Source organism: Dermacentor albipictus, chromosome 1, assembly GCF_038994185.2.
Source record: "Dermacentor albipictus isolate Rhodes 1998 colony chromosome 1, USDA_Dalb.pri_finalv2, whole genome shotgun sequence".
Classification (NCBI taxonomy): domain Eukaryota; kingdom Metazoa; phylum Arthropoda; class Arachnida; order Ixodida; family Ixodidae; genus Dermacentor; species Dermacentor albipictus.
In genome coordinates, this window is record NC_091821.1 from 417,678,300 (window position 1) to 417,706,210 (window position 27,911).

The 27,911-nt window shown below is 45.4% G+C and overlaps 1 protein-coding gene and 1 long non-coding RNA gene across 2 annotated transcripts in view; one reads left to right on the forward strand and one right to left on the reverse strand.

The window, feature by feature from the left end:
• Positions 1 to 5,392, forward strand: part of LOC135900425 (uncharacterized) — a 142,323-nt gene extending 136,931 nt beyond the window's left edge. The window contains exon 4 of the long non-coding RNA XR_011511458.1: positions 4,830 to 5,392. This is a non-coding gene — a long non-coding RNA (uncharacterized lncRNA). The remainder of the gene's footprint in view (positions 1 to 4,829) is intronic.
• Positions 1 to 27,294, reverse strand: part of LOC135900366 (lysosomal cholesterol signaling protein-like) — a 187,923-nt gene extending 160,629 nt beyond the window's left edge. The window contains exon 1 of the mRNA XM_070532233.1: positions 27,123 to 27,294. The gene's annotated coding sequence lies outside the window, so the exon portion shown is untranslated. The remainder of the gene's footprint in view (positions 1 to 27,122) is intronic.
• Positions 27,295 to 27,911: the final 617 nt, after the last annotated feature.

A 27,911-nucleotide genomic window follows, 5' to 3' on the forward strand; every position in this document is an offset into this window, starting at 1 on the left:
CGGTGCTCGAGTGCTGAGCGCCTGCGCATATATTTGCATATCTTTCAGACTTTTCTCCTGCAAATAAGCCAGTTGAAGCTAGCGTATTTCCCGCCATCTTCTTCCTGTGTTGTGCTTATTGCGCTAATACGCATACAATTACCATGTTGCTTCTTTCAAACCAATGGCAGGGCGTTCTCCCTGAAGAAGGCGTCGTGGCGCCGGTAGCATCGTCCCTCCCGGCGTATAATAAAGCACCGGCTTTACCGTGGGCAGTCGTTATCAGCTGCTAAATGGGCTGAACGTGGATGTGCGAACAATGTGCAGGTGTCTCCGCGCCAAGAGTCGTCAAACTCGAGCAATACCGCCGACTCCACAGCATCGCTTTGTAAGTGCGTCTTCGCTGCATCGCGGAGCGCTATGCAGGAAAGACATAAGACAAAGCGTGGCTGGGCACCGCACCTAATGTTGCTGAGAACCACAGTTAGCGGCTGCTGTTCAGTGGGTGAAAAGGAAATCCATTCACTGCTCCTTTCAAAGCAATCCACAGCTGTGCCACGGTGTAGGGGCGCGTCAGAGGCGCGCCTTTAAATGCCGTTTTTTTTTCCCACGATTTAAGATCACGAATGCGCATGCATTCGCCTGCAATACGCGGTGCCCTTCAACACTTATATACTGGCCACGTGCGTGCAACGGTCTTCGGATGTAGAAAGACTTGCACAGACATCTATTATAGCAATAAAGGGGCTGCTGGGCCTCGAAGACAAGTGAATTTGTTGCCGGGCTGAACCGCGACTTCCGAGAAGGCCTTCCGCGCAAGCGTACGAAGAAACAAGCCGTCCACATTCCACGCGTGGCGCAACGTATCGCCGTAAAACACTTGCTCCACCGAGACGAAAGCAATTTCAAGGAGGACGCAAAGAAAAAATAAAAGCGGGGGCGGAGGAGATTGGGGAAGGGGGGAGATTGGGGAAGGGGGGTTGTAACCGGGCATTGCTGAATGTAGACTCGCGGCGAAGAAGTCGACGTGCACCTTATTAATCGCCTCGGCCGCAAACATCAATTCAACTCCGACGTCACGCGTCTCAATCGCCATTCAGGGCTCTGCGCAACAAAAGGCTTCCCTCTCGCGGCGTACGCCGGGAAAAGAAAGGAGGCGGGGATGCTGGCGTCGCCGCCACGTTGCCCGCGGTCGTCGACCGGGCCCAAAACTGCTCCCTCGGGAGACGCGTCAGTGTCGTATACAACGGAGCCACCTGCAATGCCACCGCTGCCACAGTGCTCAGTGGGTGCGCCAAGAGCGGAGACAGCTTGCACGCCGCGTCTTTGGGCGAGCCGTATTTATCGCTCGGGCCATGTTTCTGCCTCGTATTAGCCGCGACGCGGGGCCGCTGCGAGAAAGACAAAGGAGCGTTCTGGGCGTAGTTCGTTGCTAGAAACGACAGGGTTTAGTAGATGAAGCAGGGAGAAGCAAAAATAAGGAAAACGTGTACAAAGGAAAGGCACCGCGCCTCCTTCTTTCTTTCTTTCTTTCTTTTCCCATGAATGTGCGAAGGCGACAACGCGGCGCGTTGTTCAGTGGGCTGTCATTTTGTGTATGTGCGACAAAAAAAAAGAAAGAACAAAGGTCGGGCGCATACAGGCAGCTTAAGATTGACTATGCAGCCACGTTTTCTGAGGTCGGAGTATATCTAATTAGCCCTTTAAGTGGCAGATCAAGACTATTGTTGGCATAACAAGAACTTCTTCGAAAACAAGACAAATGCAAATATTAGTCTGTTACTTTAAATTTACCTTTCATTAATTTCTTGTTGACCAGTTCCCTTATCACAAAAAAAGAAAGAAAAGATTAACACCAGCAGTTGTTTTCGTGACAAAACGGTTGTATAGGCTTCGTCGTTCCCTTGTTATCGAACGTGGGGGTCACACTCTCGCCGCTATGAAAATTGCCTCCTTTGCTTAAGCAAGCTCTTGTTTTTTTTTTATGTACATAAAGCTGCATCTCAAGAACACGCACAATGACCTTGTCAAAGTGCTTCGCTGTCAGATACCCTGTAGGCGGTGCACGATGACACGCAACAAAATTGTCGAGCTGCCAATTAAGGGTTGATATATATCAGGCAGTTTACACACACATTGACATGAAAACGTCGGTTTATGAGCTTCTCGCGATTCCGATAATGTTGCCTCTAGTTAGACGTGAAGTAAAGGCTTTTCTGCATTATGTCGAGACGGCCCACCGAGGCGCAGAACGAAAGTGCACTGTTCCCGAGCCACTCGGACCTTTATTGAAAGGGCGATAATCCTGATGATCCTAGAAACGACACTGGCTGAAACGTAAATCCTAAGACGTCAAAGTAGTCACTGAAGCAACAACAACAAAAAAGTGCTTTGACTGACTTCTTTGTCTGATCTACTCCTTTTGCGCTTCTGTAGCGAGTGGCGTTGTGACCGGGGACGTCGCTGTTCTCTGGCGCGCTCGTCACCTCGGCTTCTTTTCCTCGGATCGCTTATCTCGGATGGGCCTTACAAGCGCTCCGAACCGCACAAGACGCATGCATGGGCCATCTCGCTCGCCTATCAGGCTTCTAACCTTCTCTCTTTCTACTTCGTCCACGCTTATAAAGTGCTAGCCCTTGCAACCAATGCCTGAGCTCCTGTGCGTCGTTAGTTGGCTCTCTTTTTTCTGTGATTTTACTTGTTTACTGCGTCCGTTCACATTAAGCTATAGCAGATATAACGTTACTCTTGTCTTGGCTTCGCAACAAGCCTCTAACTTCTAACGATAACATCAAGAAAGCTGTCTTCAGATTGGCAAGTTCTCGAACTGAGTTATGCTATGACGTTTTCGCCAGAAAGCAACGCCGGGTAATAGTTCCGTATACTTTCTTCCATACCTTGCTGCGCATCAAGCCCCGTTACAAGGGCGAAGACGTCACGTCTTGGCAGTTCGCGTCAACAAGTTGCGCTGAGTTTTCCCGACACAAGCGAAGGTATTGCAAAGGCAGAGAATGAAGAAGGAAACACCATTGACGTTCCCCTCGTTCCTCCGTGTCAGATTCCTATCTACGACGACGCTGCCCCTTTGTTTTCCCAGCTCTGCATTCTTGACAGTTATGACAGGGCAAGCGCGAACTTCGCACGGTATACATATATTTCTTGAGCGATTCCTTTCCATCGGCTCACTCTTTCTCTTCCTTCTTTCTCTATCTCTCTCTCTCTCTCTTTGATTCTCTCCGTCCTACTGCGTTCCATCGAGATGTCCTAGATGTAGTCGGCCGCACTTGCCTGCTCCGAGATTGCGTACAGACGATTTAATTTCTTCATTCTCGGACGCCGCCCTCTTGACCTGTTGCGCGACCAAGTACTCAGTCCCGAGCGAAGTGACGTGATATTAACATGATACTAAAGAAAATACGACCTAACCATACAACCATGTTCACGCATGCTAGTCAAAAGTACGGTACCGTGCATTTGGTTGCTGCAGATAGGAAACGTCGACACTAACAGACCAAGATGGCAGTACTCAAACGCTTCTGCATGATATAGCTTTAAGGATGCGGCAGGTAAAGCGCACATGAAAGTGGAAGTGAGCATAAGCGCAACCTTCAGTTGTATCAATGGCGGTTGTGAGACAGCCATTGAGAAAGCGAGTTGACGGATGATATGCCCCCAAGCGCGTTGTGTTCACCTTTATTCTGAGCTTATTATTGGCCCTTACGACCAATATTCTGCGTTAACAAGCTTTTGGAAGCCAATAAACATTTGTGGTCCTAAAAGCTAACGTCTAGCATCTAACGTCTACACGTCATACGTAGCGACACCTAGCTGCAGTTGGACAACTGTCTCGTGCACCACGTGACACGACGCAACGAGAGCTGCACTAGGCTTCTTTATTTTGCCTTCAATAAAGAAGGAGGTGCGCGGGTCTTGCGCGAAGAAAACGAGGTCGAGGCACGCAGAAAAAGAATGCATAATCGACGTCGAATGCGACAAGAGAAGATCTTCGATGCAATAAGAACAACAGGGAAAGAAAGGGAAAGGTGCAGTAGAATATTTCAACGGCCGAGCACAATCTAGAGCAAAAGTAAGTTTGCAAAATAGAGGCCACAAAACAATATTCTTAAGCGAAAATTAGACATGGCTGCCGAGAATCAAGGGTACAACGCACGTTTATGTGTTTGAACAGTACCGTTCATTCATGTTCCAGTTCTTTTGTTGCACGGGCACATGTAAAAAAAAAGTTATTTTTCCTTGTTGTCATAGCCTCCGAACTTTTGCTCCCGATAGTACACATATAGAGCTGAATTTTCCCTTTGTCTAGGTGGCAGCCATCCTTTTCTGTGGATGGCAGGAAAAGTGCTACCAACGGCCGCGATAGCGCTCAGTCTGTTCTTATCGCATCCTTGTCGCCAGTTTTTGCTGCATGCCGTATGCTGAAGAAAAGGCTTCGACATACGCTTTTGACTTTACTCAATAACCTCGCCTTGCAAAAAGTATATATTCTGTCCTTATTTAACTTACAAAGCTACCTCCAGCCAAAATAATTTCCTTTCATCTCTCTTCATGCTTTTATGTATGTCTATACTTCCGGATAAAGGAACGCTCAGCGAGTTTGTGCTGCTTATGACATCCAAGTTGCAGGTCTTTCTTTTTGCAGCCTGTTGTACCATAAGACAAGTATAACTAATCAATAGTGCTTCCGCACAAATGTTGTTATATGTCCTTGTGCATATCGATTACATGTTTTCTTTTTAACCAAGTGCACTAGTTCTCTCTGATCTGTATACTTACATCTTTGCAAACTGATGTCCATCTTCTTTTTCCTTCTTTTTTCTATTTCTTTCAAGTGCGCACCCTCTGCCTGCTGTTGCCTTAGATGGGCTCTAGGGCCAGTGAAGATGCCTGCGAGCAACAATTACCAGGAACCCCATCCTATACTTCCTTTCAACATGGTGCGAAATTCATTCATTCATCAGCTGCCACGTAATCGAACCCGCACTCCCTGCGTGGGCCACACCGACAGATGTTCACTGGGCGGGTATTAAGTGCCCTTGCTCTAAACGCGGGTACGAGTGTAAAAGGGTCTGGTCCACAGCCTGAGTTTGATGGAAGCCATCAAGGTCACTGCATATTAAAGAAAACTTTCTTCCGTGTAGCTTTGCCTAGTCACGCATTTACAGAATTTTCTGGAGCACACAACGTTAATTCATCTGCGCGTTTATTTTTCCAGGGTAATCGTCCATCGCTCCACTTCGACAACGAAAATGTACATGGTCTCGTCGTTCAGCGTTTTCGTAACTATAACGACAAGGTAGGCTCCCCGCAAACGGTCTTCTAACGATGGCACTGACGCGTAGCTATATTAGTAACCACTATATTCTTATTGTGAGCGACAGGATTTCGTACACTGTATCACGGGGCCGCCTCTGGCTAACTCGCCTTGTGTAACAAAATACGCTCCTACGCGTATATTATGCGAAGCATACTAGCCGCACAACCACGCTCTTTCTTGCTGCGCCGCGCGCGGCCGCGTAGCTACCATATGACGTCATAACAGCTGCAAAAGTGGAGGCTCAACTCGTGCGCTCGCTTGCGCCCGCGTAGCTACATAGCCGAGTCTCAGCTCGTGCGCTCGCCTGCGGTCGCACAGATGGTACTGCGGCCTAACCCCCGCTCCTCCCGCTAGGGCACTGACGTCACAACAGCTGCAAGCCGGGCTCAACTCTTGCGTTCGCCTGCGGTCGCACAGCCGGTGCTGCGGCCTAACTCCCGTTCCTCCCGCTATGGCACTGGCGTCATAACAGCTGTATAAAAGAGCGGCGCGCTCTCGTCGAGGCCAGTTGTATAGCGCGATGGCGGGAAAGGAAGGGGCCGCTCGTCAGACCACAAAGCGCAAGTTACAAAGAGCCACGGAAACGGCCGAAGAACGAGAAGTTCGGCTAAAATAAAGGCTAGTATGCTTCGAATCCTGGGCTTAACCTTAGCTAAGCCACATCCATTTTTTTTGCTACTTGCTGATTCGTAGCCTTCAATGTGCGTAAGCGCTGTTGTCTACCAGGAATCTTTTCACATTCTCAACCCGCCATAGCAGCAGCCAAGGCCTGTAATAAACATTTTCCAAAGGCGTATCTCGTGTCTCCCCCTAAAAAGCCCGCTGTAGTGCCACCGTAGGCCGCCTGCGCCGCCTACGTATTCGCTAAGTAAGAATTGCCCACGAATGCCACCACCGCACCCAATGGGGCGAAATGCAAAAACGCCCGTGTACTTTGATTCAAAATTAATCTTGGTCCCCTCACTATGGCGTGCCTCATAATGAGATCGTGGTTTCGGCACGTAAAACCCCACAATTTAATTTTTACTATTATGTCAAACCGAGGACAATGACACAGTAGGTGGTCTATGCTCTCCTCTCAGCTGCAGCCAACCTACCCTCCCCCTCCACGCTCCTCTCCCACTCACCCTCCTAGCTTCCGGCGTCAAGCGGAAGTCACTGCAAGCTTCCTGTTCCCAGTGGAAGTGACGTTATGTTTTTTTTAGTGTTGTTTACTTTCGCGTCGATCACGAGGCCTAAATGCACCAGCTGCGGTTTAAACTGTGAATGCGATTCCATCCAAGAACCACCGCCTATTGTGATCAGCGATCTGATCGTGTTCGCTGCTTCGCGTCAACCTGCGACAGGTTGTGCCACCACAGACAACGTGCAGTGGAACGTCGTGCCTGGGCGCTTGGAGACCACTGCCGTTTTTCGTGCATTTGGAAAACAGCGACCACGAACTACTACTTCAGTTGAATACAACAGCTTGTCCCCTTTGCATTCTTCTGATGGTGACTGCCACAGCTCTGCTAAGCACGCGCGGGCGTCTCACCATCGTCTAACAGCAGTCAAAGCGGAAATTCCCGCAGGAAGCGGAAACGCCGGAACCGGAAGTTTTGAAACCGGAAAGGCCGGAACCGGAAATGCCGGAACCGGATTTGGTGTGAGGGGGAAAAGGCGGCGCACAACAGAGGTTGTCGCTACTTAAGAAAGCGGCGGTGGCGCGTGGATAGAGGGGCTTTAATAACATACAGTGCTGTCAGCCACTTCATGCAGTGTTGAATAAGCTCTGTTGAAGAAAACTCTCAACCACAATCGACACAGAAGGGATGCCTTGCGTTAGTGCAGTCCGGGTGAAGGTAGAAGTTGCAGCGAATGGTTTGAAAGAAAAAAATGATAAATGAAAGGCAGGGAGGTTAACTAGGACTCAGCCCGGTTGGCTACCCTACACTGGGGGAAGGAAAAGGGGGAGGGAAAAATTAATAGAAGAATGAAAGTCCACTGTGCACATCGCCAACATGGTCACACTTTTCTGCTCTATATCCATTGACCGCCACTCATTCCGGATCACAGGCGGTCGCTCAATCCGGTAGTTTTCAAGTATCACAGCAGCGCTTTTGTAGCTGCGAAATGCGTGGCCATGGTCCCAAGATCTTGTTCAAGCTCAGCGGTTTTATGTCTAACTGATTTACATCTGTGCAGAGGTTATGACTTTCATTTTCAGAAGATGGGCAGGAGCACAGTAAATGTTCTATAGCCTCCTCGACACCGCAGGTAATGCAATCGGCGCTATCAGCCATTCTAATCAAACACGTATATGCATTGGTGAATGCGACGCCCAAGCGTAAGCGGCACAGCATTGTTTCCTCATTTCGTGGAAGCCCAGGTAACAGCCGCAGTTGCATAGATGGCTAGAGGGAATGCAATCGATGCTGGGTGAATTCACGCGTGTGCCAGTGCTCCAGTTTCATACGGTGCGCTTAGCTTCCTTAAGTGTTGGGTTGTGTCAGTCCTCCATAAAGGTAAAGAAACAAGGTTTACTCCTTCGTATGTTTTCCTGGCGACTTCGTCGGTGAGGTTGCTATCGGAGATACCGCAATGGTCCGGTAGCCACTGAAACACGATGTCGTGTACTTTAGCGATCATATGATGGTGTGTTTCTCGTATCTTCGGCACGAGTTGTTCACAGGACCCGCGACGAAGAGCTGACAACAGACATTGTAAGGCTGCCTTCGAGTCACAGAATATTGCCCACCGATTAGCCGGTTGGCTTTTAATATAATCAACGGCACCTCGAAGGGTAACAAGCTCCGAACCGGAGGATGCTGTGACGTGAGAAAGCTTGTATCGGATGCTTATTGATCGTAATGGTATAACCACTGCACTGGTGGAGCTGGTCTGAGTGGAAGATCCATCCGTATATATCTGAACTCGATCAAACAGAAAATGTGCAAACAATCCAGAGCTGCTTGCTTCAAGGCCAAGGTAGGCAGGTCAGTCTTCTTTCTCATTCCTGAAACGTAAAGGCGCACTTGAAGTTGATTTGAACACGACATAGCTGCGGATGAACGTTCCGAGGGTGTGAAGCCCGATGGTAGGGATTCACGATGGATGCTGACCACGTGAGAGAATAACGCCTGAGGTCGTCGTTCTGCCAGGCAGGCTAGAGAGCTTAACTGCATCCGTGAAACGTGGCGAATAATGGCCCTAGGTGTGTCGATGGTAAGTATAGTAAGTCGTGATCGGATAGTCTTGAGCCATTATAACTACTCCTTCTGTTGAGGCACTCCACGGAAGACCGAGACACACGCGTAGTGCCTGTGCTTGCACGCTCTGAAGTTCCCGAAGATTTAATTTGCATGTTTTAGCCAGCACGTGAGAGCTATAGCGTATGAATTCAATAAAAAGTGCTCGGTACAATTATAGCATGGAGCCCAATGATGATCCCCATATTTTGCCGGCGATGAAATTGAAGACGTGAACGATAGATGTGAGCTTCTTCAAGTGGGCAACCTGAGGGCTCCAAGAGAAGTCTCGGTCAACTATGACACTCAAAAGCCGATGTTTTTTTGTAGGAGATAGGCTGGCCATTGATGCATACTGAATAACCAGGCATCGCGTGTCTCTTAAGAGCGACTAACGCACAATTTTATGTCGTGCTTTCCGTAGCCTTGCGCGAACCTGCAGGCGAGCGACCGCTGATACCTAAATGCAGATGTCGTTGGCGTAGATTGAGACATTCACTGTTTTCGGTAGGGATTCAGCCAGCCCAAGAAGCGCGAGGTTGAAAAGGATAGGTCTTAGAACACCGCCTTGGGGAACGCCTCGGCATGTGTAGTGGTCGGTAGTCGGGCCATTTTTCGTACGTACAAACAAAGACGTTTGTGTCAAGTAGTTTCGGATCCTTCGAAATACTCGCCCTCCTAGTTCAACTGCGAAAAGTGCGTCTACGATGGCTTGATGGGAAACGTTGTTGTACATGCCTTTGACATCAAGAAAGAGTGCTACTGATAATCGCTTCCTAGATTTTTGCTGCTCTACAGATGGCACTATATCGATGACATTGTCAATCGATTAATGGCCTCGTCGTAATCGTGTCACAGAGTCTGGGTAAATTTTTTGGTGTTCAAGGTACCATTCGAGACAAATGAGGATCATACGTTCCATGAGCTTCCCGACGCAGCTGGCGAGTGTTATAGGCCGATATGATGCCAGTTCCAGCGGTGACTTTCCTGCTTTTAGCAGCAGTACCAAGCGGCTGGGTTCCCATTCATGTGGTGCCATGAAGTACTAAAAAGGCTAAAAAGTTCTTATGACGCCTTTCTACCTAGGTGGCGCAAAGCAGTATATGTCATTCGATCGGGCCCTGGTGAAGACGAACCCCTACAGACCACCACAGCAGCTTCTAACTCTTCCATAGAGAATGGCGTGTCCATACTTGTATCTCGTGGGCCGGGAATGTCGCCTAAAGACATGCCATAGACTAAAACTGTCCCGCTCGTGACTTTCGCACAATATTCCTCTACAACGTCTATCTTACGGCGATTTTGATAGAGAGAAAGGTTGTTAAAAGGGCGTTGTTGCTGGGGACATGAGCAAAGGCCTCGTAGTGTACGCCACACACGGGACGCGTTGGCTTGCCGGGTCCGGTGACTCGCGAAAGCATTTCCAACTTTGGTCCGCTAGCTTATCCATTCGGCGCTGTATCTTCCTTTGCATGCGCCGAGCTAGTCTGAGGTCAATAATTTACTTCGTGCGCCTGTACCTCCTTTAAGCTCGGTGACGTAGTGCACGAACTCTTTCCAAGTCAATGTGATACTCAGCAAATCCCTGGATAAATCGGCACATTATTCACCTAAAACGAAGGCTTAAACGGCTGAAAAAAAGCTAAGAACCCCAGTTCTAGTCAGTTAGCTATTTTAGCAGAAGAGCTTTCTTCTAACATTAATTCAGCAAAAAAACATTACTTTACAGTGAGTCTTCCACAATTTATACGAAATGATCCCCATAAATTTTGGGACCACCTTCGAACTTCCCACAAGCAAATAAATCAAATCACTGCGCATAACAACGTGATTACGTGTCCTCAATCAATTGCTACGCATTTCAATGCCTACTTTCATTCTGTATTTTCTGAAGAAAGTGCCAATGACCATGTATTTGACCTTCCACCTGAAGAATCAGTCACTGTATCCTACGAAGGCGTTGTTGAATCCCTACTCCGGCTAGATACCAAAAGTTCGCATGGTCCAGATGACATACCAAACGCCTTCTTACGCCGTTATGCTGAATCATTAGCTCATTTCTTAACAAAAATTTTCCGTTTATCCTTATCGTCTTTTTCATTGCCCCCAGATTGGCTAACAGCCAGAGTTGTGCCTGTGCATAAAAAAGGGGACCGCGCGTGTTTAAGCAATTACCGTCCGATTTCTTTGACGAGTACCTGCTGCAAACTAATCGAACACATTATCGCTAGCCACATACTTGAAATATTAAACTCTAAAGGATGCTTGTCTCCATTTCAACACGGCTTCAGGAAAGGTTTTTCAAGTGTCACGCAGTTGGTTACTGCTATCCATAACTTTAGTTCCGTATTAGATAAATCTGGACAACTGGACATAATTTTAACGCGATAGCGTTAAGGAGCTCGTGTCGCAGAAAAGCCGGTGTCGTCGGCGTCGGTGTCGGCGTTTGCGGCGTTGACCGTGAGCGATAAATCACGGCAGGCACTCTATAAATAAAAAGCAACTTCCAAGATGGGCTGGGTGGGAATCGAACCAGGGTCTCCGGAGTGTGAGACGGAGACGCTACCACTCAGCCACGAGTTCGATGCTTCCAAGAGGTACAAACGCGCCTCTAGTGAATGCGGTGTTGCCTTCGAAACGAGCCGTGGAATGTTATACTGCGGTGTATATCGGTAATTATGACCATGTAACTTACAGAAGTCGCAATTACACGAGTAGCGAAGTGCGTTTCGCTGCATTTCTTCTGCGCTTTCCGCACACGCAGAGCCATCTTGCGGCAAACACAGAAGACCCTCTCCTCTCCATGTACGGCGCTGCCCCGACAGATAGCGCCACGCGCGCATTGGAGCTGTCGCGGCTCGGACTCTCTCCCCTGACAACGCTTCGCCTTGCTCCTTCTGCAGAATCAAGCGTCCTTCCTTTCTTTAGATCACTATCTGTCTATCTCTCTGCCCGTGCCAATCACGACGTTTGGCTGGCGTGCATCATTTCCCCCTCCGGGATACCGAGTTCTTTGGTTCGCTCCGCTTGCTCAGGCGCACGTTTCGTTGCTGCGCCGAACGCCGCGTTGCTCGACCATATGGCTCGACGCTCACCGCGTCCGATGCGGGGCGCCTCGTAAATGATGGCTGCCCTGTAGCCCATTGTCTTACACCCCTTGGCGGGTCGACGGGAACGCTGTCGCGTTCCACTCTTGAAGGCGAAGCTTAAGCGTCTTCCAATTTTTTTTTAGACTTCAGCAAAGCGTTTGATAAAGTTCCCCATAATAAGCTTATTGAAAAACTGAAATTAATAGGCGTGCCCTTGACTTTAGTAAACTGGATTGCTTCCTACCCACAAAATCGAACACAGTTTGTGGATATTGGTGGCATCTCTTCCACGTTACTCCCAGTGACATCTGGCGTTCCCCGAGGAAGTGTACTAGGCCCACTGTTGTTTTTGGTTTATATAAACGACATTGTGTGTTCCATTGATAGAAATGTTAAAATTGGTTTATTTGCCGATGACTGCATGCTGTACACCCCAATAAGTTCTGTGGCTGACCAAATATTACTGAATGATGCTTTCTGCGAAATTGTGGCCTGGTGTGACAGATCAGGAATGCTCTTCAATTCTGATAAGACTGTGCTTTTGCGCATGACAAGAAAGAAACGTCCTATCCTCTTTAGTTACTCTGCTTACGGCACTACTATCTCGGAAGTCGGAAAATACAAATATTTAGGCATTTTAATAAATTCACAGCTTAACTGGAGCGACCATGTTGATTACATCTGTTCATCTGCGTTAAAAAAACTTCGATTTTTAAAACACAAGCTCAAAGGAGCACCCAGTCACGTTAAGCTATTAGCCTATAACTCTCTTATTCGGCCCAAACTTGAGTATGCGGCTATAGTGTGGGACCCGTACACCGAAAAAGATATAGCAAAATTAGAAAACGTGCAAAGACGGGCTGTGCGCTTCATTTACAATAAATTCAAGAGAACTGATTCCCCATCTGCTTTAATGGCCTCCAACGAAATTAAACCTTTTCATATAAGACAGAAAATTGCTCGATTAACGTTTCTTCATTCACTCATCCAGGGAAAGTTTGGAATTTCTTCTTCACCTCATGTTACACCTTCCACTACACGAAAAACCCGTCACCAACATACCCATGCCCTAACAGCATATTTTGCGAAAACAAACTTGTTTAAATACTCGTACTTTCCGCGCACAATAAACGATTGGAATGCACTGCCTGAACAGATTGTCTCAAGTGACAGTTTTGAAAGAAATCTTAGAAATTAATTTTGATGTGCTGATTGATGTGCAATGTATTTCCTTTGACTTGTTTCGCTCATTTGTATCATGTATCCAACCTTTGTCTATGCAATAACTTCATGGCGTTTGTAAATATGCCTTGTTAGCTGCCCTTCCTGCTTGGACCACATGAGGTCTGCAGTATTATGTAAATAAAATTTTTAAAAAATACTCTGTACGCTTGTAATCTTGCATTGCGTCTGCAATTATGTTTTCTAACCTGCGTGTGATATGTTTCCTGCATGTGTCTTGTACAAGATCCTCGAAGACTGAGCAGTCAATTTGGCGAGATACAACCGGTAATGAGGCTTCTAGTCCATCGATTCTCACATAGGTCGGAATATGATCACTTTTCAACATTAGTAAACCACTGCATGGTCGAAATCGTACACCGTGACACCAGTGTCACATCAAGGCAGCTGCTGTGCGTTGTTCCTCGCAGAAATGTCGAGCTTCCGTCACTTAGAAGACACAGGTTGTGAGCTGAAGCACCTGGAATTTATCCTGGAGTTTCCCGGTATCTGGTGGTGAGTGTTGAAGTGCCCCCTGTTATTATTCAAGGACCGGGAGTCGCAGTCATAATCTCTTTTAGTCTCTTGCAATCAAACTGACTTGTTGGCAAAAGGTACAGACGCCAATAAGTTTAAAAGGCAACCTCTTCTTTACCACAGTAGCACATACGTATTGGTCACCGTCGCGGTTTGGCAAAATACGTAATTTCTTTACGAATATAAACCAGAACCTTAATACTTCGAGTACACGTAGTTGAAACGAAAAGTCCATATTCTGATAGTCTTATGGTGGCTGATAAGATCGGCTCACAGATGACCAGTGTATGAAAGCGGTTTTCGAACACGAACTACCGGAAATCCGAAATGCATCTCGCATTCAATTGGAATATGGAGGCGCTTCTGACATCCTCCCGGAACAATCGATGCTGTTGTCGGTGAGCCATGGTTGTGCTGTATAAGTCAAGCGAATGGTTAAGTTGGCGCAGTCTGCGGCCCCTAATACGTGCGACGGATAAATGTGCAAAGCATGTCACAGCCGATCCGTTAGCCAAGAGCGTGGGGCCTCCGCGGCCTTTAAGCTCGGGCGACCCGCTCTGACTTTTACAGCGACAGCTCGTCACAGCAAGGAAAGTGGCGCCGAAGTATAGCGACCCGACGCCCCGCTCGCCAGCTGGTGCGCTCGCCCGCAATAAATAGTCGGCACCGGGGGTCGGGAGCGGCTCATTTGGAGGCTCGAGGATATATGAGGCCGCGAGCACTTCGGCGCTGCTCCTGAGCCGTCGTGCCGTGACCCAGTAGCAGCAGGAGCCCGCGCAGCTCAGTATGTGTTACCCCCCCCCCCCCCGGCATCCAATCAAAAGTCGCCATCAAGTTCACAATACGAGAAGCTGTCACCCCGGGCGTTCGATAGAAGGACAAGTAGAAAGCTGAGCGCGGTAGCGGGCGCGTGAAAGCTGCTCTGATTAGCTCGAACGAGATGCCAAAGATTGGGCCTTGATTCTGCAAGAATAAGAATGTAGCAGCGCAAATTTGAACGAGTACGCAAGCCGAAGAATGGAGCAGCGCTTGTCGGTTCTTCTGTTTCCGTGCTCGCTCAAAGCCGCGGTGTTACATTTCGAACGAAGAGAGTTTCATAGCCGCATAGTCGCACGAGAAAACGAAGTTAAATAAAGTATCAGATCCCCCCCCCCCTTTTGTTGTTGCTGTCGTTGTTGTTGTTTTTAGACGCAATAACGTCGGCCGCGGAAATTTCGCACTTTCGAAGGACGTCTGTTTTGTCTTGAACATCACCATTTTCCTCGGGTTTGTTCTGTATATTTCTTTCTCTCCTTTATCTCTCAAGTTCAGTTGTTCGTTCGTCAGATTTCAGTAAACTTTTCGGACAATACTTGGAACGTAACGCCTGGCGGGTAGCAGCACCGTTCCTCAATATCGTGTGCATTCGTTGAGCGTCGCCCCTCTGTCGCTGTTGCTGATTTATCCCGAACAAGCAACGAGAGCGCTCTGCGACGAGTGCCGTGCGCACATGCGCGCTCGCAACCCTCCGTACTGGGTAAATGACCAAGGAATTTAAGGCCTAGTCGTGACCAAAAACAGAGAGAGTGTGTGATAATGGGAGGAACGTTGTAAGAGGAATTAACGGCTGGAGGAACGTTGTAGCAAGATGGGCAGTGACCTATACGTAGGTAGTGACCTATACTTAGGTATTATGGACACGTGTGTCTAGCGTATTGTATGTGTGGTGTCACACATATAGACGCCAGGCAAGCTGCACTCACAGCATGGCGTCGAGACCGCTGCCGCTTAAGGCGGTCACTAGCACGCCTGTTTGACGCGTTATCGCAGTGACGCCACTCCAGGCTCCCAGAATCGTCTCCGAAAGAATGTGATCGTCCAAACTAGAAAGAAACCTTTTTTTAATTTTGTGGCATTCTATTTTATAATCGTCATAGGCGAGGGGAATGTGAGATATAGATCCCGGAGGGAGAAAAATTATTTAAGCTTGGTTGGTAAATTACCCTAGCACAATAGCAAGAAGGCCGCACTTGCCGTGACAAGAGCCTTGATAAGCGAAAAGAGGGGCAAAAACGAAAGGCAAGTGGCGACGCCTTTTCGATGTTTCCGCACCGCGTCATGACGCAATGAATTCTGACGATGGCTGCTAGGGCCTAGTTAATTTTGCATCGGCAATGATGAACTACAGGGTATTCTAAATAATCAAAAAAAAGTTAACAAGTATGGAGAGCTTTTACTGAGCCTCACTGAGGTCCAAATACAACCAAAAAGATTTAAAATGCCTTGAAGTCTGTGGCGTCACACTGAGGTACAAGCGTGGAAAATTTATTTGGCGCAGAAGACCTTAAAAGGGCATGCCCGGGCGCCTGAACTAGCTTCCATGGTAGGAGCACAGTAACAATGACGTGGCTGGTCCTGAGTCATTATCATCAGTCTGCTTATGCACATTGCAGGACAAACGTATCACATGGCCAGACCAGCCCCATTTTTTCCTCCTAATGTAAAAAACCAGACTATCGGCTGCTTGCATTTGCTCTCTAATCTGCACCATGGTCCTTCTGCTTTTTAACGCTGTGCCTGCCATTTTTCGTTCCATCCCTCATCGCACAGTTCTTAGCTTCTTCTCAAACTTCCTTGTCATATAGTTTCTAATTTTGTTACCCACATTTATGTACCGGTAGAAGGCGATGACGGCGCTTTTCATTTCTATGATAGCACTAAGCTGTCTGTCATAACCAACCCACTTTTATTCTTCCGTACATTTCATTCTCATGATCCGGGAGCCCTGTGGCGAATAGGCCTAGGTAAATGCATTCTTGTACATATTTTGTAGACTGACACTTGATTACGAATTATCTTTTTTATTATTATTACTTCAGTCTCCTACATATTAATATTATGACCTTCATCTTCAGCGTTGTTTAACAGAACAATATTATCTGAACCTCTAGATGCTGAAATAATCCCCACCGAGTCCTCCTTAGCCTGACAACTTGAATACTTCTAAGCAGGCTGGGAACAGCATTGCAGGGATTGTGTCTGCTTGCCTGATGCCATTCTGAGGCGGTATCTTTTCCGCTTTCATCGTGAATAATTAAGGTAACTGTGGAGTCCTTATAGATATATTCTAAGACATTCACGTATGCTCCGGTACTCCTTGACTTCGGTATGCCTCCATGAATGCTGGTATTTCTACTTAATTGCACGCCTTTTCATTATTTAGAAAAGCCATATTGAGAGGTTGGTAATCCTCCGTATATTTCTCAATTACCTGATTGATAACATGAATGTGATCTGTTGTTGAACATTTCTTCCCATATCCAGCCTGTTCTCAGAATGGATTGAAGTCAAGAGTTGCCTTGATTCTCTCTGAATTTGGTGAATATTTTGCACTAAAAGCAATCAAATCGGCCTATATTTATTCAAATCTTTAACATGTCCCTTTATAGAATGGACTAATAAATTATTTATTAGGGCTTGAATGCTTTCAGGCACTTGTATCGCAGAGGGCCGAATTCCGCAAATTTAAGGATTATCTCTACTGAAAGAAACCCGTATTCCCCATAATTCCTATATCCAATAATATCATATGACATGCAGGAAAAAGGGTTTTTGCATGGGATCCTAAATCTTTTGGATATAGGAAATTGGATTTGGATATTGGTTTTGGAAAATTGGATATGAGAGTTATGAGAGATTACGGAGGTATGGGATATAAATTTTTCAGTAGGGATAGATCATTGTAAGATACATAATCATTGGGAAGTGAGTGGTTATATCCTTCAGGCGCACCAATCTCTTTGCTGTAAGGAAACGCAAGACGTGAGTGAACTTAACTCCTTCCAGCGCGTCGCCATGTGCTTGCTGTTATGTACTTATGATGTTTGACTGTGTCATCTTATTTTCTTTCTACTTGTCCCCCTTTATTGTAACTTCCTGCCCTCTCCTTACATTCTTTCTGTTATTTTTATCTTCTCCAATGTAGCAGAGCAGTTCAATTGTCCACCAAAAGAAGTACCAGTTGCAAAGCCCACGGCTATTACTTCTTTTTTGCCTTTCCTAATGAATACGTCAAGTCTCTACTACCCCAAGGCACGTCTCCGTCTGTAGCTACTCCAAGTAATTTGTAGCCCTAAACCGCCAAGCATACCCCATCCCTCAATGATGCTTGCATCATGAAATGTTTGCGTGTGAATGACATAAGCGCGATACAATCTCTAGATAAGATACATGTATGTGGGCGTGTAACGCGACTACGCTTGAAAGACTAAACTACAGTGCTCGTATCGACTTACCTGAGTCGCCAGTGGCTGATCTTGTTAGCTTAGAAAATTGGTAATCAGCATCCCTAAACGAAGAGAGGCTGACGAGGGAAGGATAGGTGATGCTTGATTGAAAAACCACCATTTGTTATCTTGTTAGTCTTTACGTACTTATCTGTTTATCTATGAAGAAAAACTACATCCATCTTGTCTTACAAGTATACCCTCCTAGAGCAATATGAAAGTACTTCCGCATTCAGCCCAATCCGATAATACTGGATACGACCTCTCAAATTGCTTTCGGGAGGCTCAGTAGTTAGTGGCTAAACCCATAAGCCTGGGCCAAACATGCTCGATGCGAATAACCGTTCCATGCGAAAGCTACTTGCTACATAGTGTCATACTACGTGCTACATAATATAGTGTCAGATTAGATTTCACACGTCACAGGTAATCCTCGCTCAACAACATCTCATTTCTCACGACAATACATATACTGCTGGCGACACATATTTGCAACTGAATGCTTTCAACAGGCATATTTCCAAACCAAATGAAGATTGCGCGCGTTGTCGTTATACGTGAAGGGGAACAACACAACGATGTAAACAACTACAGACCAATTTCCGTACTTTCCCTTTTCTCAAATATAGCTGAACACATATTATACAAAAAAACTCAGTTTTTTCTTACAACTCATAATCTGGTAGCTGCAGAAAAGTTCGGTTTTTGTAAACACAACTCAGCAGAAGTTGCCTTTGTTCTTGGAATAAAATAACAGATGCTACAAAAAAACACGAACACTACGAGTGTTCCTAGATTCTAAAACAACAACATTTTATTGCGTTCAGCATAACATCCTCTTAAGAAAGCTCCACACTTAAGGAATTGATGGTACTGCACTGACATTGAGGAAAGATAATTTGACTTCAAGAATGCAATATATGGTCATAAATAATACGAGATCCCAAACCAATTGCATAAAATATGGAGTTCCCCAAGTATCTATCCTCGGACCAACGTTGTTTTTGCTTATATAAACGACATAGTGAATACTGATGATTGCTAAAGTATTTCTCTATATGCGGGCACAGAAACATTTTCTTTGCGGGAACTGATATATATAAACTTCATAAACAAGCGAACATGGGGACGGCAAAACTAGGCGTCTGGTTAGAGTAAAATAAAATCCAGTTGAATATCAGCAAAAGAAAGTACTTGCTATTCAAAGCTAAAGGAAGGAGGAGGAGGAGACAAAGGGGAGGAAGGACTGGGAGGTTAGCCAGTGTAAGTACCGGCTGGCTACCCTGTGCTGGGGAAAGGGGTAAAGGGAATAAGAGGAGAAAGAAGAAGAAGGCGAAAAAATGGCAACTAGGAAATTCACACAGTAACGCGATACTACGCGCTGCAACACTCAAAGGCGGTCGCACAATTCCCATGTCCTTAAAAACTTCAGCAAAGCCCTTAAGGCCTTGAGTGCCGAAGCCCGTCTGGACCAGTGTCCTAGAGTTTTTCCTCTGTAGAGGGGCGATTGTCCAGTTTTTCGAGCACGGTCAGGAGCACTTTTCTTGGCACTTTGTAACGGGGACAGTCACAAAGGAGGTGCTCAATCGTCTCCTCCCAGCCACAGGTTTCACAATTAGGGCTGTCGGCCATTGTGGTTATATATATATATATATATATATATATATATATATATATATATATATATATATATATATATATATATATATATACATATATATACATATATATATATATATATATATATATATATATATATATATATATATATATATATATATATATATACATATATATACATATATATATATATATATATATATATATATATATATATATATATATATATATATATATATATATATAAGCTAGCACTGGAAACTTTCCGTAAACATAAGGTAAACGAGGGATTGTTTGGCACTAAATAGCGTATTAAATTATTTCGGTATATGCTCAGAAAACAAATAATATGTAAACTTCTCTCACGTACGAACTATCGTGATCAAAACTTAAGTTATTTATTTCCAGACACCTTAAACCAGTGTCCTGCCATCTCAGACCATTTAAATGAACCAAGCTCACATAAAAATTCAAGTCTGTGAAAGGGCGTTTTCTCGCGGATGCGCGCTAAGTTCTGTTGTAGCGGTCTGCGGTTTCCCTATTGTGCATGGGAGGTATGAAATGTCCCTGAAGTTTGTTAAGTGTTGTGGTACTGAATTTTATGTTGAGAAACGCTTTTGTTTCGTGCATTCTCTGGCTGCTATGGCATTGTTGTGTTGAACCCTGATGCTGTTGCTAAGCTAGGATGGCTTGACCCCTCAGGCACTTGTGCCTTTAGCCATGTCCCCCAAGACAGTGTGCACATATTGTCTTAAATAAGCTGAACAACGACAGCCACGACAACAGCAACAGGTGTACTGCGTTTACTTCACCTGTGAATCCAGTTTTGCAGAAACGTTCTCGCATAAATAGGCAGCTATGGCATCGCGCCCGTTCTCTACACTCGGAGGTAATCGCTCCGGGTTCCTGCCCATCGAGCGTTTCCACTAAGTTCATGAACCAGAACTGCCTGGATCACTATTCACATATAAGTCAAACTACAACAACTACACTTGCATGAACTTTACGTGATTGGAATATTTATCAACCGTTCAAGAGTGTCTGATCGGATCAATCATACCACACTTTTTAAGAAGCTGGAGCAGTACGGATCCCGTGGAGCGCTTTTTTTTTTTTTTTACTTATGCAAGGTTACTTGAATCAACGCTAGCAGCAGGTAAGATTCAATGACTGCAAATCAAGATTTCTTTCCCTAAACAACCGAGTACCGCAGGGAAGCATCCTAGGGCATTTACTTTATAATGTATATATTTATGACGTAGTGAAAATATATGAAAATACCCAATTTGTAGCTTATGCTGACGATACTAGTTTGTTCCTTTTTTATTTTTAGTGTCAGATTTATTCGAAAATCAAACCAGAACAGATAACATACTCGCAAGATTGTATGCCTGTATTTTTACCAACTCGCTATCTATAAATAGCTCTCAAATAAAAGCGGTTTTCGTGTATTTAGAGCGGAAGTCGACAAGGAAGTAAACCTTGAATTGACGCTTTTTCTTGGTACGTCGAATACTGAGGCGGCTCCATCTGTGAAATGTCTTCGTATACTTTTTAATGAAAACATTCACAGTCTGATTCTGTTTGCTCCAGCCTTTCTCGCATGGTTAATATGCTTTCGCACACTCGTTTTATTTTGCCTGAGAATGTAAATCTGTTGTATTCTTCTCCTGTCTTCTCAAAACCGTGCTTTGCTACTTCGTCTGGGGAACCACAACGAATTCCAACATTCTGAGGCTTTCTATATTACAAAAAAATGACTCCATTTCATTGTCAATGTCTCATACAGTGCGCACACAGGGTCTATCTGTAAAAACCTACTCGTAATACCTGTTGTTTACCTGCATGATCCTTTATTAATGAAACATTACAAACAAGGGATTAAAATATAGCCTGTACTTGAAGAAACCTGCCGATTTGACAGAAAAAAGTAATGTGTGTGACACGCGCGGAATCAGTTTTTGGTTTTTCCCACGGACTCGTACTAATTAGGGCCGACAAATGATCGCATACCCATTGTCTACTCTTATAAACCACCAGCATTGGTTTCTGTAGTGCTGCTAATACTTTTTCCTCTCTCCAAGTGTTGATTAAATTTTATTCCCTGCGAAGAGTAGTGTATTTTCTTTTTAGCTTTAGTTTCTAGACTTTACTAGTATATTTGGCATGCCATTGTTTTGTCATTGTATGGTTGTCACATGTGAATATTTCCTTTTGCCTCTGTCAAACAGCAATTATGGGGTATAGACACTAGAAGCCTTTTGTGGCTTTTAGTCTGTAAATGTCTGCTATGTATGTACCAGAAGGCTTAAATAAAAATTAAGAATTAAAATATACGTTCACTGCTTGTCCCCGTCACTACAAAGACTCTTCCGTGCCGCGTTTTCCTTTCTAATGCTGAAAGATCTTTGGAGTACGATATGCATTGGTGGAGGCGTTGGCGATGATAGTGACGGCTGCATGGGAGAAGTTTCATCCGGCGGTCTCGGCCAGCCTTTGTCCGGTTTTTTCCTATTCCTACATTTTTTTGTTGTCGGAGCTGTTCACATGTGAAACGCATGCCAAATCGCCAAGTTTTCACTTGAAAAGAAACGAGCATTTGGTGATTATTTCGAACACTCATAATTAAGCCAGCAACGTGAAACCTTATCCACACGTCACACCTAACATTGCCCTAATAGTCACAAAATGTAAATTGGGCGAGAGGAAGAGTTCCTTTGGGGCACAAGAAAATGTAGCTGATAACGACCCCCTAATTTCGAGCACTTGCTTTAAAAAAAAATTATTAAAGAACCTATAATTTACTGGCCCTCTTTAAACTTTGCAGACGTATCTTGCATAAGATGCTCTCTATCCGCTCAAAATGCTTATTTCACGGTGCATTGAGTTGTTCCAGAACAGTGGGAAAACTTCCTCTATTGCTCTTAAAACGTCTGCAATGCTCTGGAACAGGTATGCGGGTGATCTGCTGCAAAGGCTGTAATTAACTCAAACAGTTCAAACTTTCAGACTATTCTCTCCAAATGTAAGATAACTGTCATTTTAGTTCCCCCAGATTAGCTGTAAATGTTTGCAAGTTTTTCATAAAGCGGCTCTAAACAGGCAGAAAACAAGAGTTTATCAATTTTCTTTTAGCCCCCCCCCCCCTCTCCTCTATAACCCACACACTCACAATTCATTATTCAAATCACCCATGACATGTCTCCGCTTCTTCCAAATATAAAATCGGTGAGTACCTAGTTTTCTTTTCTTTTTTCAGAACAGCATGAAAGCCCGCATAAAAAAAAAATTCGAATGCTTCTAGTCGCACTAAACGCTTTGCTGTAGTAATAACGAATGAGATGTTGGCAGCGGAACAATAATGATGCCACGTTACCTTTCTTAAATTGAGAGTTTGTTTCTTTCTTAATCTTGTTTCTTTTCTTAACATATACCCATACTTCCGGTTCGTTGCACTACATCCTGAGCCTGACTACTTATATGGTTTTGTTAGTGTTAGGTAATAACAGATCTTCAGATCGTTCATTGTCTTGGTATTGCTTTGGCCATTTCTACTAGGCAGCTGGCGAAGCACAAGAAAACAGTTCCATCTTACGCGCATTACTTTCTATGCCTGTACCTAGCTGTGCTTTGTTCCTCAATGCAACCCTCAGATAATCACATTCTCTTTAAGGACAGCCATCCATTTCTGTGCTTGATATTAAGCTGCTGCTTTCATATCAAGCCCACGTTTTTAGTCTGCGTCTATTCCGTCATCCTGAAAACAAGCCTGTTCAACTCAACAGTTTCCATCCGCTGAAACTGGTACGCCCTTCTAGTATTATTTGCTAAGTTTCTTCAACAAAACAAACGTTGCTGGTTTGCATGGTCCATCAAATCTGTACTTATGAAAGCGCTGAACAACCAGAACTTTCCATTGCGCAAAATGAAAAATGCAAGGCGAGGACTGAACTGCAGGTTTTGCACAATGGCAGAACTTGCGTTCGTTTTGTGCGGCAACCCTTCTCAGTGTTAACAGCATCGTGCCCGCACAGTTCGTGCGTGCGAGCATGGTCCAGCCATCCAGCTTTCCTTCGAAGGAAGTGCAAGGTTATGGATGCATTAACGATGCCTTTACATGTGGTATAAATCAACAGCGCTTCTTCATTAGACTGATGTGGCTCTTCCAGAGAAAAAGAAAGAGATCAAGCTCTGTATTGAAATTCAGAAAATTCTACCCGCGTATATGTAGGCGCCTGCATGCTACTCTGCATAGGGAAGGGGCACGGGGACAGCAAGGCCCTAGGAGGAGGAGGGCTGGCGGGAAAATAGAAAAGAAGCAAGAAAAAAAATCAGACAAACTCATCAGCATGATTATCCAAGTATGCAAATAGCGGAAATGCGTCGTATATGAGGCGTGTGCTCCTCACTTGCGCTTCCCTCTGGACACGTTGCGCCTTCCAGTGGCGCCATGGTGAAGTGCGCGCATACGTAATGGCATGTACAGTACGTACCTAATGGCATGTTGAAGAGTGGCACATACTAAGTGGCACATGCCCGCGTGAGTGGCCAACATTTTAGACGGCACTGCCTTCAGGATCGGCCCCTATTTTTTAGACTTCACTATCTCCGCGAACGGACCACGTTTCTGGTGAGATAGCTAGACAGTTGGATAGCCGGAAAGAAAACTGGTAATACGATCCCAAGAATGCTACTCGCATTTCATTTATATGATCATGGAATGTTCAGGTGAGACAAATGTGATGTTGATAGTGGGTAAACTGGCTTGTGCTTATCCATTAAGTTTATGTCTTGAAGGAATATGAAAAGAAATTTAGCGCCTCGCGTTCCCTTTGGCGAAGAATATTCTTTCTGGATCTTGTGGCTCTTGAGAGCCCATTTTACTGTAATAGCAGTCTTCTAAACTAGACATTCCCAATATAATGCGTTCCACGATTTTTGACGCACCACTGCTATCAGAATAAATGTTGGTGGTCAGTCCAAGACAGCAAAAGTGAATACGGCTTTCTGACGAACTCAGTTGTACATAGTCGTATGTGTTACAAGGAAGCTGATGTGGAAGTCTCAATTTTAGGACCGGGTCAACTGTATGGAGAAAGTGATGTTGAAGCGACAGTCTGCACAGATGATTTCTCACCTCATGGCTGCATTCATTTGCCGTTGTTGATGTGTCAAATTTTGTCAAACATATTAGCAGAAAATTTCGTAGATGTATATTTCTGTGGGCAATTAGATCCGCTTTTCCGTTTCCACATATGCCACAGTGTCCAGGAATCCAATGGTATGTGATAGTGTTGTCAGCGAGAGTAGCCGGATGATGGATGTAACGAATGTATCGGGTCGCTGGATGTCGGTTACAAGCCCTATCTATATTGCTAATGCTTAGCAGGGCCGCTTTTGAGTCCGTGAAGATGGCCCATTGCCTTGGTGGTTGCCGAAGGATATGAATAGTGGCTGCATTTCTAACCATAGAGTTCAACTGATGTCAGGACAGTGAAGAAAGCTCACACGAAGGTTCGTGAATCCGGGCACAGAATGGAAAAAGTTAGGCCGAGCAAAACACATTCAGCCAGTTAAGAATAGATGATAAATTCTCTACTCAATACTCTCTGATAATCGCTCGTTTCCGGAAATTTGTGGAGCGCAATCAACGTTTACATTTTCATTGTGTATGTTGATCACGGACCTAGATTTTTTGATGCTGAAGAACTTGCAGTGCAATGCCAGTAAATCACGTATTACACGTAGTCGTCGTGCAACGTGTCATGGACATTCTATAAAAAGATGTATATTCACGTGGCCCGTGGCCAGTAGTGGATTGCCGACTATGAGCTCGCCAATTGTTTTTTTTTTTTAGAAAGTGTTTTGTGAGTGCATTACCGAGCCGCAGACTGTGAACCGGCATTTAAAACGATCAGCTTGTGTATGCAATGTAGACGTGACTAAGAATTGGTCGAGTGACCGCGAGATGCAGCGTCATGCCTCGCCTCCGACCCACGCAATGGAGTATAAGGCGCACGGAAACGCAAGAAACAACGCAACCAGCTCGCAACTCTGCCAATACATTATGAGGGCGAAATTATCCAGGATGCAGTATCTACTAAGAGGCCGAATTTCACTGTAGCCTGCGCACAAGATCTGGCATTCACCAGTATAGGCACAGACCGGTGTGACTGACGCCAAACTATTTTCCGCTTCTAGTTTACATTTTATTGCGATAGCAATTATGTAGATCCTCCAGGCGCATTTCCGCGCGCAAGGCAGAAAGGCGGGAAGGAAGTCCGGCCTCGTGGGCCATATGTTGAAGGCGATCTGCAATAGGTACAGAGTGCGCCGAGAGATTACAGTTTCGTGTGCATTGTGTTCTCGTCGCTTAGTTTGCGCTGAAGCGAGAGGCAGCTCGAAGGTCAATTCGCTCGCTGCTGCTGCCGTGCTTCCTCGCGCCAGCGTTCTGACAGCGAGAGTCCGCGGTCATCGGGTAAGATGTGTTCATGTTTGCTGTGTGCGCGTGACACAATACGCGTTAATTTATTTAGTAAGCGAATTCTTACACGTTTATATGGCCGATAAATCTACTCTAATTACTTCGTATACCTCTCTAATAAATTCCTCTATCAATCGATGCTACGCTCTTCAGGCGAAACTGCCACCTTCTTTAGGAAAGCGGTACACACAAAAGACGTATGAAACCAGTCTACCGTCCTTTTAAGTCTTATGTATCTGCTCGTATATTATATCGTGCGTGCGTACATTCCTTTTCTTTAGTTAGTTTTGTAGTTTCCGTGTGCGCCTGTATTTGTGAAATGATGGTGCCCTATTTTGTACGAAATATTTTGCTCCGGTTATACCGATTTCTTATCATCCGTTGTAGCACTCATTCTGCGCCGCCTTTGGTCACTCGAGGAGAACGTGGAACACGTCCTCGTCCAGGAGCGTACGACGAGCCGCGCGAACTTGTTGTAGAGCACGCGAGCATAATTCGAAACCGGAAGGTTCGTGATAAATATCTGTGAAGAGTTGACCATGCAAGAGGCTGTCGATGTGCCGTCGAAGTTTAGAATCTAATTGGTTCTCATGACAGCGCCGGATAAGCTGTGAATACGGTTGATTTCTTCGTCGCCTTTTGTGAACCAGTTCTACAGGCACAATCCTCTCTCTCTCTGTCTTGGAAGATGTGTCATGCACCAGACAAGGACAGGGGAATGAGAATGGATTCCAAACCGTCATGAGCCGCCTCAGCGAACCTATCTACTGTTTCATTTGCTTTGATTTTTAGTGACTGAGATACCGCATGTTGGTTTAACTCTGCTGCTGGAGTGAGTTCTTCCAGGAGAGCGTAATTCACATGTGTGTCGGTTTGTCCCGGAGTGGCACATTCAGTAAAAGTAGTATCTGCCAAAGAATCGCATTTCACGATAAACTTTTTTGGCGTCTTTGCCTCTCTGATATTTGCTGCGACCTTCTTTTGTTAAGTGTTTTTCTAATGCAATGGTCGATTAGGACCAGTAATGATGGTGACGCCTTCAATTCAGTTAGCTATTCATACGGTAGACATATGCCGGCCGAGTCAACTTTCAGTTGGTTATAAAGCATCAGGGTGTGCTTTTTTTTTTTTTGAAGTAACAATCAGAATATTTTTACTTTTCTTTTTTACAGCGGAAATTACATGCGAATTTCTAAGCAGAAACTGACAAAACAGCTCTCATATTGCCTGTTCCTTCTCCTCATCCTGTCCACTGCATAAAACCAAATCAACTAAATTTGTGTTGAAGCGTCTTTTAACTTAAAAGGCCGGGCGTCTTCTAACTCCCACAGATGCGCGACATTAGCAACGACAAAAACCACTTACCTTGTTCCCAACAATTAATCAGTCAGCGCGCTTGGACGTCACCATAAATTCCTTTTAGGTTCGCACAATATATGAAGTCCTCACGGTAAGCCTGGGACGACTTCAGAAGGCATCACGCAGGCACGACACGGGAGTCTCCAGCAGGGTCATCTGAAAAGCAAGAAGGAGGGACAACGAAGCACTAAGCAACGCAAAGCTCATCCTTCCCCCACTCCGGATGTGAAGAATGGAACATTCCCACCGGACTTCCGCTGCCGGTCTTCCCACTGTTCCACGGTCGACCCCGAAGTGCACCCTTCCATCCGCCCACGAGAACGCTGGGCCGTTCATAACGCACCGCGTGTAAGGAGATGTGATGAAAAAAAAAAGGGCTCCTCCTTTCCCTCATTTAGCTGCGAACCGGAGGAGGACAAAGAAAGTAGGGTTTGGCTGGCCTCGTACCGCTGCATCATTATAAGCTTGCCCTGTTTACGTCCTCCATATATGGCGATCAACGCTTCGGTTTTTATGCGAGACGTTGTTAGCGCCATGGTTCACGCTGGGCCTCATATGATTTTTCTCTTATACAGAAAAGGTATTTCATTCTCATCTGATTTTTTTTCTCTTTTCTTTTTTTTTCTTTTTTGCATTCTGCGTGAGTGTCCTACGCCTTTCTTGTCATCTTCCTTCGAAAGAGGCCGAAGTGCCAAGGGAGTGGAGTGGCTCCTCCGGTCTCTCCATCGAGATCTGCCAGGTCTAGAGGGCCCCAGGCATCCCAGGAATCTTCTAATTGAAGTCGCGATCACTACG